General features: G+C 41.7%; 1 non-coding gene across 1 annotated transcript; it reads left to right on the top strand.

Moving 5' to 3' along the window:
* The first annotated feature begins 12,405 nt into the window (after positions 1-12,405).
* LOC130964195 (small nucleolar RNA R71) lies at positions 12,406-12,509 on the top strand. Its single transcript, XR_009080299.1, has one exon. It is a non-coding gene; the product is annotated as a small nucleolar RNA R71 (small nucleolar RNA).
* Positions 12,510-12,810: the final 301 nt, after the last annotated feature.

Raw genomic sequence — 12,810 nt, 5'->3', positions numbered from 1 at the left:
ATGTGTGGACACAACTCCGTTCAGCTAACCAGCAAGTGCACTGGGTCGTCCAAGTAATACCTTACGTGTGTAAGGGTCGATCCCACAGAGATTGTTGGTATGAAGCAAGCTATGGTCATCTTGTAAATCCCAGTCAGGAGGATAAAATTATGGAATTTAGAAAATCAAATATGATTAATAAAAATAAACAGAAAATAAAATAGGATAGAGATACTTATGTAAATCAATAGTGGGAATTTCAGATAAGTGTATGGAGATGCTGTGCTCCTCTTGAATCTCTACTTTCCTATTACATTCATCCAATCCTTCTTACTCCTTTCCATGGCAAGCTGTATGTAGGGTATCACCGTTGTCAGTGGCTACATCCCATCCTATCAGTGAAAACGTTCCTATGCTCTGTCACAGCACGGCTAATCAGCTGTTGGTTCTCGATCATGTTGGAATAGGATCCATTGATCCTTTTGCGCTTGTCATCACGCCCAGCAATCGCGAGTTTAAAGCTCGTCACAGTCATTCAATCCCAGAATCCTACTCGGAATACCATAGACAAGGTTTAGACTTTCCGGATCCTCATGAATGCCGCCATCTATCTAGCTTATACCACGAAGATTCTGTTGAGGAATCTAAGAGATATGCGCCCGGCCTAAAGTAGAACGGAAGTGGTTGTCAATCACGCGCGTTCATAGGTGAGAATAATGATGAGTGTCACAGATCATCACATTCATCAAGTTGAAGTGCAACGTATATCTTGGAATAAGAATAAAAGAGAATTGAATAGAAAGTAATAGTAATTGTATTGAAACTTGAGGTACAGCAGAGCTCCACACCCTTAATCTATGGTGTGCAGAAACTCCACCGTTGAAAATACATAAGTAAATGGTTCAGGCATGGCCGAATGGCCAGCCCCCATGGTCTAAGAACTATGCGTTCAAAGATGCTCTTCAGATCTAAAGTGATCAAAAGATGTCTAATACAATAGTTAAATGTTCTATTTATAATAAACTAGCTCCTAGGGTTTACATGAGTAAGTAATTGATGCATAAATCCACTTCCGGGGCCCACTTGGTGTATGTTTGGGCTGAGCTTGATCAATCCACGAGCTGAGGCTTCTCTTGGAGTTGAACTCCGAGTTATGACGTGTTTTGGGCGTTCAACTCCGGATCATGACGTTTTTCTGGCGTTTAACTCCAGACAGCAGCATGAACTTGGCGTTCAACGCCAAGTTACGTCGTCAATTTCCGAATAAAGTATGGACTATTATATATTGCTGGAAAGCCCTGGATGTCTACTTTCCAACGCCATTGAGTGCGCGCCAATTGGAGTTCTGTAGCTCCAGAAAATCCATTTCGAGTGCAGGGAGGTCAGATTCCAACAGCATCAGCAGTCCTTTTGTCAGCCTTTTTCAGAGTTTTGCTCAAATCCCTCAATTTCAGTCAGAATTTACCTGAAATCACAGAAAAACACACAAACTCATAGTAAAGTCCAGAAATGTGAATTTAACATAAAAACTAATGAAAACATCCCTAAAAGTAGCTTGAACTTACTAAAAACTACCTAAAAACAATGCCAAAAAGCGTATAAATTATCCGCTCATCAAACGCCAAGTTGTAACGTGTTTTGGGCATTCAACTCTGGGTTGTGACGTGTTTCTGGCGTTTGACTCCAGACAGCAACATGGAACTGGCGTTCAGCGCTAGTTTACGTCATCAATTCCCAAATAAAGTATGGACTATTATATATTGGTGGAAAGCTCTGGATGTTTACTTTCCAACGCCGTTGAGAGCGTGCCATTTAGATTCTGTAGCTCCAAAAAATTCATTTCGAGTGCAGGGAGGTCAGATTCCAACAGCGTCAGCAGTCCTTTGTCAGCCTCCTATCAGAGTTTTGCTCAAATCTCTCAATTTCAGCCAGAAATTACCTGAAATCACAGAAAAACACACAAACACATAGTAAAGTCTAGAAATGTGAATTTAACATAAAAACTAATGAAAACATCCCTAAAAGTAGCTTGAACTTACTAAAAACTACCTAAAAATAATGCCAAAAAGCGTATAAATTATCCGCTCATCACAACACCAAACTTAAATTGTTGCTTGTCCCCAAGCAACTGAAAATCAAATAGGATAAAAAGAAAAGAATATACTATAAATTCCAAAATATCAATGAATATTAATTCTAATTAGATGAGCGGGACTTGTAGCTTTTTGCTTCTGAATAGTTTTGGCATCTCACTTTGTCCTTTGAAGTTCAGAATGATTGGCTTCTCTAGGAACTTAGAATCATCTCGAAGCCCAAGCCCTCACCAAAAAGGTACTCAGGGCAGGATTCTATTGGCCAACTCTACAAAAGGAGGCTACAGAGTTTGTCAGGACATGCCCACCATGCCAGAAGCATGCCAACTTTCACATCGCCCCATCAGAAAAACTTATCAGCGTAACCTCACCCTGGCCATTTGCGAAATGGGGACTTGACCTTCTCGGACCTTTCCCATAGGGATTGGGACAAGTAAAATTCCTCATAGTAGGAGTTGACTATTTCACAAAATGGATCGAGGCAGAACCCTTAGCCAATGCCACCGCTCAGAGAAGTCAAAAATTCTTATATAGGAACATTATTACAAGGTTCGGGGTACCATACTCCATTACCACAGACAATGGTACCCAATTTACAAACGCAGGATTCAGAAAACTGGTGGCCGACTTAAACATAAAACACCAGTTCACCTCCGTCGAACATCCCCAAGCCAATGGACAAGCCGAAGCAGCCAACAAAGTTATATTGGCCGGACTAAAGCGGAGGCTACAAGAAGCAAAGGGAGCTTGGGCCGAGGAACTCCCACAAGTCCTATGGGCGTATCGAACAACCCCCCATTCTACCACAAACGAATCACCATTCCGATTAGCATACGGAGTGGAGGCAATGATTCCAATAGAAGTCGAGGAGGGATCTCCCCGAGTAGTCCACTACAATGAACAAGCCAATTCTCAACTCCAAAGAGAAAAGCTCGACCTACTTCCAGAAATCCAAGAAAGAGCTCGGATCAGAGAAGAAGCACTAAAGCGGCGAATGGCTTCCAGGTATATTCAAAAGGTGGTGCCAAGAGACTTCACGAAAGACGATTTCATCCTAATCCAAAATGATATTGGAACAACTCGACCCGGAGAAGGAAAGTTGGCAGCTAACTGGAAAGGACCCTACTGAGTCACAGAAGTACTCGGAAAGGGCTACTACAGACTGTCCGAACTCGAGGGACGAGAACTCCTCAGATCATGGCACGCCTGTAACCTAAGAAGGTACTATAGCTAGAAAAGGTATAAAGATCTCAAGACGCACTCTTTTTCCTGAAAAAGGTTTTTTAATGAGGCGTCAAGATTGAGACTTAAGGATACAGAAACTCCTGCCTACATATATATATATATATTTTTGCACTTCCTTTAAATAAAATACATTTCAGATATTCTACAAATTCCCAAGACGCATTAATCTGAAGCTTTCATCGTCCGATTATAAAGCAACAGATCGACAGAAAGTGAAGAAAAAATTCACTGTACGATCTCGATAGGAATGATCGATCGACAAAGGTGAAAATGTGATTCATCTAAAGACCGATCATCCCGGGATAAAGTCACCATCAACAAATTGGCAAAGATGAACACAGAATAATGCAAGAAGTTATCGAAAGTGATCCCAAAAAAGGAGCCTGACGAGGTCCTATGGATTGCTATATAATAACTTAAAAAGACTGGTCGATACCAAAAAATCTGACCAAGTCATCCCAAGTTATCAGCAAATCCCTGGAAAGATGTCTGGCCAACCCTATTAAAGAGGAATTGCTATAACTTAGAAGAGATCGACCTAACAAAGTCGGTCTCCTACAAAACAAGTTGTAAAAGTAATCCCTGAAAGAGACCTAACAAAGGTCCAAGAAAGAGGATTACAAAAATAACTTAGAAGAGATCGACCTAATGAAGTCGGTCCCCTACAAAACAAGTTGTAAAAGTAATCCCTGAAAGAGACCTAACAAAGGTCCAAGAAAGAGGATTACAAAAACAACTTAGAAGAGATCAACCTAACGAAGTCGGTCTCCTACAAAACAAGTTGTAAAAGTAATCCCTGAAAGAGACCTAACAAAGGTCCAAGAAAGAGGATTACAAAAACAACTTAGAAGAGATCGACCTAACGAAGTCGGTCCCCTACAAAACAAGTTGTAAAAGTAATCCCTGAAAGAGACCTAACAAAGGTCCAAGAAAGAGGATTACAAAAACAACTTAGAAGAGATCGACCTAACGAAGTCGGTCTCCTACAAAACAAGTTGTAAAAGTAATCCCTGAAAGAGACCTAACAAAGGTCCAAGAAAGAGGATTACAAAAACAACTTAGAAGAGATCGACCTAACGAAGTCGGTCCCCTACAAAACAAGTTGTAAAAGTAATCCCTGAAAGAGACCTAACAAAGGTCCAAGAAAGAGGATTACAAAAACAACTTAGAAGAGATTGACCTAACGAAGTCGGTCTCTTACAAAACAAGTTGTAAAAGTAATCCCTGAAAGAGACCTAACAAAAGTCCAAGAAAGAGGCTTACAAAAACAACTTAGAAGAGATCGACCTAACGAAGACAGTCTCCTACAAAACAAGTTGTAAAAATAATCCCTGAAAGAGACCTAACAAAGGTCCAAGAAAGAGGATTACAAAAAATAACTTAGAAAGATCGACCTAAAGATAAGTTATAAAAGTAATCCCGTAAGAAGAGACTGGACAAAGGTCCAAGAACGAGGATTACAAAAATAACTTAGAAGGGGACCAACATAAAGAAATCGGTTACGAGGCACTAAAAATACAAACAAGAGCAAGGAAACCGAGAAACAAGCTGGACCCCCCCCCCCCACATACACGGCCTCAAAAGGATCCAAGCTACAAGCGACAAGCACGAAAGCAACCTAAAAGGGCCAGACAGTAAAATTCCAACAGATATCATGCATAATATGATAAAGCTTCAAGGGGTCACCAAAAGCCAACCTCAGAAAGCTACTTTTGTTTTTGTAAAGTTGCCAAGCAGGCAACTGAAAAGTGTCAGTAATCAAACAAAATAATAAACAGTTCAAAAAACCCACAAAACGGGCCATATACACAAATATCCAAGAAAAAAGATCAACTAAGATCAGGGGCCTTCTCAGCAGCATCAGTATGGGGAGAAGGAGGGCGAGTCTGCAGGGGCACAGCATCTACAGTTCCATCATCCCGGTTAAGGACCTGGCAGTCCGGATCAGATGGAACAGGAGGAATAGAGGAGGTTGACACCTTAAGAGAAGGCACTGGAGGAGGATCAGTCTCATCATCATTCTGGTCATCGGGGACAATCTTACCATCTCTCACAACATTGTCCAAACTGATGAGAGTCAAGTCGGCATCAGGAGCTACAACCCGGAACTGCTCCATCAGATTCTCAGAGGCAGCAGTTACGCTACCCATAAGGTGACCCTGAAGCTCACCATAATTAACCCGAGCTGTTTCCAAATCCTCCCGAAGACGCATCAATTTCCTATAAACTGAGACATAGCTATCCTTATGTTTCAATGCCATGTCTTCGGCCAGCTTCAAAGAAGCAGCAAGGGCAATAGAGCTGGCCTTCTCACCCTCCAATTCCTTCTCCACCTTGGCCAACTTCACCTCCAACTCCTTCTTCAGACCCTTGATTCGATCAAATTCTGACTTGGCCTCCTCCATAAAAGATTTGGTAGCATGAACCGGAATTCCCTGAATTGTTCGAAAAATAGCCGCACCCATATGGGCCATCTTCACACTATTTTGGGTGATAAAATACAAATGCTTTAGAAGAGACACGTCGTCCATGGAAAGCCCACCGTAAGGGGCAATTTGCTTGTCAACAAACTCAATGGCATCAAAGTCCAGGGCATCCAAGTTAAAAGGCTCGGATGTTTTTTGCTTCTTGCTAGGAGGGGCACCAGGAGCTGCTGTAGAAGATTGTGGAGGATCGACCAGACGAACCCGAGGAATAGGAATTACTTTCCTCGGCCCGGGAAAACTCGGAATAGGAGGTTTAACTGGAGCTTGGGAAGATCCCTCGCCGACCACTTTGGCCGAAATGTTTAAAGCAGCAGTTGCCTTCTTCGCCTTCTTGAAGGCCTTCATGGAGTCATTGTTCTTAGACATCTCTGCAAACACAAAAACAACCACGACAAAGAGTTACAAAAGAGGAACAAAAAAGGAAATAAATATAGAGGCAAGTCGGGCCAATAGACAAACAAATACCCAAAGCAGGCCGAACCAAAGATGGATCGTTCAGAAATCTCTTCGTATCCAGATGGGGAGGCTTCCCCCACAAATCTTCAAGAACAACTACAAAAGCCCGCTCAACCTCACTAAGCATTTCCCATGTGTATCGTGGCACTCTTACATTCTTTTGCCACTCTAGAGGAAAAGCAGGCTCGCCATTTTCATCAAGAAAAAAGGGACGGGCTCCCTCAACAGCTCGAACTTTAAAAAAGTAGTTCTTGAAGTCCTTAAAGGACTCATCATACATTGCAAACACTTTATGGCCCTGGGCGGACCGGAAAGAAACCCAAGAAGCTTTCTTTTTTGAAGAACCGCCAGGCTTGGCAGAAACAAACAAGTAAAGAAAAAGAGTCTGGGAAGGTGTCACATCTAGTTCACGACAAAGAAGTTAGAAAATTTTAATAAAACCCCAGGAATTGGAAAGAAGCTGGGATGGAGCAATATTACACGACCACAACAGATCAGTCTCAAAAGTAGTAAGAGGAAAAGAAACGTTCAACTGGCTGAAAAAGTATTCATAAGCATAAAAGAAGGGGCGTTCTCCCTCAAAAGAAGTCAGAAAGCACACTCTCTCGTCAGAATTAGGGGCAACAAGCTCGTAATCCTCCTCACGGGCATTGTTACCACAAATCCTATGGCGCTTTCTCAGCTCTGTGCAAAATTCAGCATCCACAACAGAAACACACAACAAAACAAGGGAGTCCAGCCAATCAAACATCCCCTCGGGAACTCTGGAAGACATCTCTACAATGTTATTGCGAGAAGACATGAGGCCAACTAATCCTACAAAGTAAGAAAAGAAGATAAGGGTTACTACAAACATCTCGGACAAAGGGAGAAAACAACTCGGTCAGTAGATGAAACAGCGAAAAGGAAAACCCCAAGACTCAAACCAAAAGTCCTGGGGCATCCTTTGGAGGCAGTAGCAAAGCAAGGTTCCCAGAAAAACTCTACAGCTTACATCCTAGCATTTCTCAAAAAGGATTCAAAACAACAAACGCTTTTCACCAAAGAAAAACACAGCAAATCATTACAAGCCTGCCAAGCAAAAAACATTCTAAAACATCAAATACGCCAAGCAGAGACCATTAAAGATGCAACCTTTTTTCAAAGATCAGGCAAAAAGCAAACCTCCAAAAACAAGGAACAGATGCAGATTCTCTGTCAGAAGCAACAAAACCCTAGAAAAGCCTCGATGAAAATGCCAAAAAGAGCATGAAAGAAAGCAAAACACGTTTACAGCGAAGAAAACAAGAGCAAAGATCACAAAAAGGTTCCAAGCTTTCAAACATGCAAAATCAGAACTTCACCAAAAAACTAAAGACGAAGCTACGAAAGAAGCAAGAAAGCTAGTACCAACCTGGAAAGGGCAGCGAGCTTCAAAGAAACTGAAGATGGAAATCTGGGAACACCTTCTCACAAAGAAACGTGAACAAAGAGCAATGTCGCAGGGAGAAACGTGAAACTCCAGGCAAAAATAGAAGCTCCAAAAACACCAAACGACGCCGCAAACACAGAAAAAAGGAGATGCGCGAAACAAAAAAATAGAAGAGCAGAGAGAACGGAGAAGAGAAGTTATGAAAAGGGCAAAAGAAGAGAAACCATTTCTGGGCTTTCAAAAATCAAAATAAAGAGCCAAAAGGAAACGGGGCAATTAATGCTAAAATTAAGGAAAGCATTAAACCCTCGCACGTTCCCAAAACGCCGATATAAAAGTGCGCGCCTTTAGAGGAAACGTTCTACACTCAAAAGATTCTACAAAAAGAAGAAATCGACAAAATGCTTGAGTTCGGCTTCATCATGAAAGGACCGAAGTCAAAAACTCGACCTCAACAGAAAGACCGAGCTCAAGCAGGGGCACTGTTCATACCCTGGGTCGAGCTGCCCGACCCGGGATGTTCGACAGACAAAGCGACCGACCTCTTCAGGTCAGGACAACCCGACCTCTCCTCAAAGAGCTCGGCCAAGTCACAGGAAAGCCCAAATGAAGGGCCCAAATAGAGGAACGCGCCCCAAATCCAAGGGCAGCCCAAGCCCATAGAGATAAAGGCGGTTCCCTTAAAGATGACCTCACTTAAAGATAAGATAAAGATAAGATAAGATAACTAACTTATCTTATCCGCACGAGGCCACATCTCACCATTATAAATACACTGGAGCACCCAGGTATAACTCATACTCTAATTCTACTTAATACCTGTTTAATACCCTTGCTAACTTAAGCATCGGAGTCCCTTGCAGGTACCCCCCACCCTTCGGTGACAAAGGATCAACAGCATTCTCAGTTCCACAAGTCGGACACACCAGCTCTGGCTGCTATACACCTGCCGGACACGTCGGCTCCGACCAGCACAGAAGATCTTGACCGAGATCGACCTATAGTTTCAGGTAACCCTCGGAACAGATGGTGTTATTGATTCTCCTAGTTAAGTATGTTGATTCTTGAACACAGCTACTTATGAGTCTTGGCCGTGGCCCTAAGCACTTTGTTTTCCAGTATTACCACCGGATACATAAATGCCACAGACACATGACTGGGTGAACCTTTTCAGATTGTGACTCAGCTTTGCTAGAGTCCCCAGTTAGAGGTGTCCAGAGCTCTTAAGCACACCCTTTTGCTTTGGATCACGACTTTAACCACTTGGTCTCAAGCTTTTCACTTGGGCCTTCATAACACAAGCACATGGTTAGGGACAGCTTGGTTTAGCCGCTTAGGCATGGATTTTATTTCCTTGGGCCCTCCTATCCATTGATGCTCAAAGCCTTGGATCCTTTTTACCCTTGCCTTTTGGTTTTAAGGGCTATTGGCTTTTTCTGCTTGCTTTTTCTTTTTCTTTCTATTTTTTTCACAAGCTTTTGTTTTTCACTACTTTTTCTTGCTTCAAGAATCAATTTCATAATTTTTCAGATTATCAATAACATTTCTCTTTGTTCATCATTCTTTCAAGAGCCAACAGTTTTAACATTCATAAACAACAAGATCAAAATCATGCACTGTTCAAGCATTCATTCAGAAAGCAAAAAGTATTGTCACCACATCAATATAATTAAACTAAATTCAAGGATAAATTCAAAATTCATGTACTTCTTGTTCTTTTGAATTAAAAACATTTTTCATTTAAGAAAGGTGAAGGATTAATGGAATTATTCATAGCCTTAAGACATAGTTACAAAATACTAATGATCATGAAGTAGAAACACAAAACATAGATAAACATGAAGCATAAAAATCGAAAAACAGAGAAATAAGAATAAGGAATGAGTCCACCTTAGTGAGGGTGGCGCCTTCTTGAAGAACCAATGGTGCTCTTTGAGCTCCTTTATGTCTCTTCCTTGCTTCTGTTGGATGATCCCTAGTAATTTTGGTGCTCCTATCCTTAGTTGCTCCCAATAATTGTGTGGAGGACAATTTATCCCCTGAGGTATCTTAGGGATCTCTTGATTTGCAGTCAAATGTTATACCACTGAGCTATAAACCCTTTAGATGAGTCTTTCCATCTCCCATGACTCAGAGGTGGAAGCTTTTGTCTTTCCTTTTCTTTCTTTTTTTTTTTTGAGGTTTCTCTGGCCTTAGGTGCCATCAATGGTTATGGAAAAACAAAAAGCTATGCGTTTACCACACCAAACTTAGAAAATTGCTCGCCCTCGAGCAAGAGAAGAAAGAAAAGATGATGGTAAGGTGGGAAAATTTTTTGAATTTTGAAGGTGGGTGGGGTTTATGGAGAAGAGTGGATGGATGTGAGTGGTAAAGAGGTGATGGGGAAGAGAGATTGAAGTTGTTGGGAAGTGTGTTTTGGAGAAGTGTGTTATAGGATTATTAGGAGGTAAGGTGGGAATATGTTAGGTGGGGATCCTGTGGGGTCCACAGATCCTGAGATGATCCTGTGGGATCCACAGATCCTGAGATGTCAAGAATTTACATCCCTGCACCAATTAGGCATGTAAAATGCCTTTGCATACCATTCTGGCGTTTAAACGCCGAGGTGATGCACGTTCTGGGCGTTCAATGCCCAGATGCAGCATGTTTTTGGCGTTGAACGCCAGTTCTATGCTTGTTACTAGCGTTCAGCGCCAGCTTTCCTCAGGGCACATTCCTGGCATTTAAACGCCAGGATGTTGCTTGTTTCTGGCGTTCAGCGCCAGATTCATGCTCTGTTCTGGCGTTGAACGCCAGCCAGATGCTCCTTACTGGCGTTGAACGCCAGTATGTCCTCCCTCCAGGGCGTGATTTTTCTTCTGCTGTTTTTGATTCTGTTTTTAATTTTTATATTTTTTTCGTGACTCCACATGATCATGTACCTAATAAAACACAAAATAATAATAAAATAAAATAAAAATTAGATAAATAAAAAAAATTAGGTTGCCTCCCAACAAGCGCTCTTTTAATGTCATTAGCTTGACAGTGGGCTCTCATGGAGCCATAAAGGTGATCAGGTCAATGTTGTATAGTCCCAACACCAAACTTAGAGTTTAGATATGGGGTCTTAACACCAAACTTAGAGTTTGGTTGTGGCCTCCCAACACCAAACTTAGAGTTTGACTGTGGGGGCTCTTCTTGACTCTGTACTGAGAGAAGCTCTTCATGCTTACTCTCCTTTGTCACAGAGGGATGGCCATGTGTCTTAAACACAAGGTAGTCCCCATTCAATTGAAGGACTAATTCACCTCTGTTGACATCTATCACAGCTCCTACTGTGGCTAGGAAAGGTCTTCCAAGGATGATGCACTCATCCTCTTCCTTCCTAGTGTCTAAGATTATGAAATCAGCAGGGATGTAAAGGCCTTCAACCTTTACTAACACGTCCTCTACTACTCCATAAGCTTGTCTTAATAACTTGTCTGCCAATTGTAATGAGAACAAGGCAGGTTGTACCTCAATGATCCCCAGCTTCTCCATTACAGAGAGTGGCATAAGATTTATCCTTGACCCCAGATCACATAGAGCTTTTTCAAAGGTCATGGTGCCTATGGTACAAGGTATTAAGAACTTGCCAGGATCTTGTCTCTTTTGAGGTAAAATTTGCTGAATCCAGGTATCTAGTTCACTAATGAGCAAGGGAGGTTCACTTTCCCAAGTCTCATTACCAAACAACTTGACATTCAGCTTTATGATAGCTCCTAAATATTGAGCAACTTGCTCTCCAGTCACATCTTCATCCTCATCAGAGGAAGAATAGTCTTTAGAGCTCATGAATGGCAGAAGGAGATTTAATGGAATCTCTATGGTCTCTATATGAGCCTCAGATTCTTTTGGATCCTTACTAGGAAACTCCCTCTTGCTTGAGAGACGTCCCAGGAGATCCTCCTCACTAGGATTTTCGTCCTTCTCCTCCCTTGTGCATTCAGCCATATTGATCACATCAATGGCCTTGCACTCTCCTTTTGGATTCTCTTCTGTATTTCTTGGGAGAATACTGGGAGGAGTTTCAATGACTTTCTTACTCAGCTGGCCCACTTGTGCCTCCAGATTTCTGATGGAGGATCTTGTTTCACTCATGAAACTGAAAGTGGCTTTTGACAGATCAAAGACTAAATTTGCTAAATTAGAGGAGCTTTGTTCAGAATTCTCTGTCTGTTGCTGAGAAGATGATGGAAAAGGCTTGTTATTACTGAGCCTATTTCTTCCACCATTATTAAAGCCTTGTTGAGGCTTTTGTTGATCCTTCCATGAGAAATTTGGGTGATTTCTCCATGATGAGTTATAGGTATTTCCATAAGGTTCACCCATGTAATTTACCTCTGCTATTGCAGGGTTCTCAGGATCATAAGTTTCTTCAGAAGCTGCCTCTTTAGTACTGTTGGATGCATTGTGCCATCCATTCAGACTTTGAGAAATCATGTTAACTTGCTGAGTCAACACTTTATTCTGAGACAATATGGCATTCAGAGCATCAATTTCAAGAACTCTCTTCCTCTGAGGTGTCCCATTATTCACGGAATTCCTCTCAGAAGTGTACATGAATTGGTTATTTGCAACCATGTCAATGAGTTCTTGAGCTTCTGCAGGTGGTTTCTTTAGGTGAATGGATCCACCTGCAGAATGGTACAATGACATTTTTGAAAACTCAGATAGACCATAATAGAATATATCTAATATTGTCCATTCTGAAAACATGTCAAATGGACACCTTTTGGTCAACTGCTTGTATCTTTCCCAAGCTTCATAGAGGGATTCACCATCTTTTTGTTTGAAGGTCTGAACATCCACTCTAAGCTTGCTCAGATTTTGAGGAGGAAAGAATTTATCCAAGAAGGCCGTGACCAGCTTATCCCAGGAGTCCAGGCTATCCTTAGGTTGTGAATCCAACCATATTCTAGCTCTGTCTCTTACAGCAAAAGGAAAAAGCATGAGCCTGTAGACTTCAGGATCTACTCCATTCGTCTTTACAGTCTCACAAATCTGCAAGAACTCAGTTAAAAATTGGTAAGGATCTTCAGATGGAAGTCCATAAAACTTGCAGTTCTGTTGCATTAAAGCAACTAGTTAATGCTTAAGCTCAAAATTGTTGGCTCCAATG

The sequence above is a fragment of the Arachis stenosperma genome, chromosome 2, assembly GCF_014773155.1.
Source record: "Arachis stenosperma cultivar V10309 chromosome 2, arast.V10309.gnm1.PFL2, whole genome shotgun sequence".
Classification (NCBI taxonomy): domain Eukaryota; kingdom Viridiplantae; phylum Streptophyta; class Magnoliopsida; order Fabales; family Fabaceae; genus Arachis; species Arachis stenosperma.
Note: the sequence above shows the minus strand (reverse complement) of the source record. Positions and strands in the feature narration are given on the sequence as shown.